Source organism: Thunnus albacares, chromosome 17, assembly GCF_914725855.1.
Source record: "Thunnus albacares chromosome 17, fThuAlb1.1, whole genome shotgun sequence".
Classification (NCBI taxonomy): Eukaryota; Metazoa; Chordata; class Actinopteri; order Scombriformes; family Scombridae; genus Thunnus; species Thunnus albacares.
The window spans coordinates 5,446,181-5,446,690 of NC_058122.1; positions in this window are offsets into that span (position 1 = coordinate 5,446,181).

The following is a 510-nucleotide window of genomic DNA, read 5'->3' on the forward strand; positions in this document are numbered from 1 at the left end:
TTGAGAGCAAGTTAGGCGTCTTCATATTTTGGATGTCACTGATGTGTTCGCCTTGTTAACAACTCCAGTTTTTCTTTTTTCCACATGTCAAAAGTGTCTTTATTGTATTCATGTCATTTTTCTTTCTGAATCTCACCAACCTATATGATGACAACCTTGCTAATGGGGCAGCACTCGTTTCTTCATTGTTTCCTAATGAAACAGAACCATTCTGTATTTTACTTGTCATAGCAGGCATCACACAAGTGGAACTAAAAACATTAATGATGGCAGCATTCTAGCAATTATTGCAATGCATTGGGGCAATTAATAATTATTAATAATGTCTGTGTTTGCTTTAAAAAAAAAAAAAGTCTAGGGCAACTAGTTATACTGGGCAGCTCTGAGGTATGAATGTGTTCAACTGTTTACCAAGAGGAGGGAGTTTTCATTAAATTTCTTGGGATAAATTCATGTAAATTATACTACGGAGTCAGACAGAATCAAACAAAAAATGACAACAAAAGAATG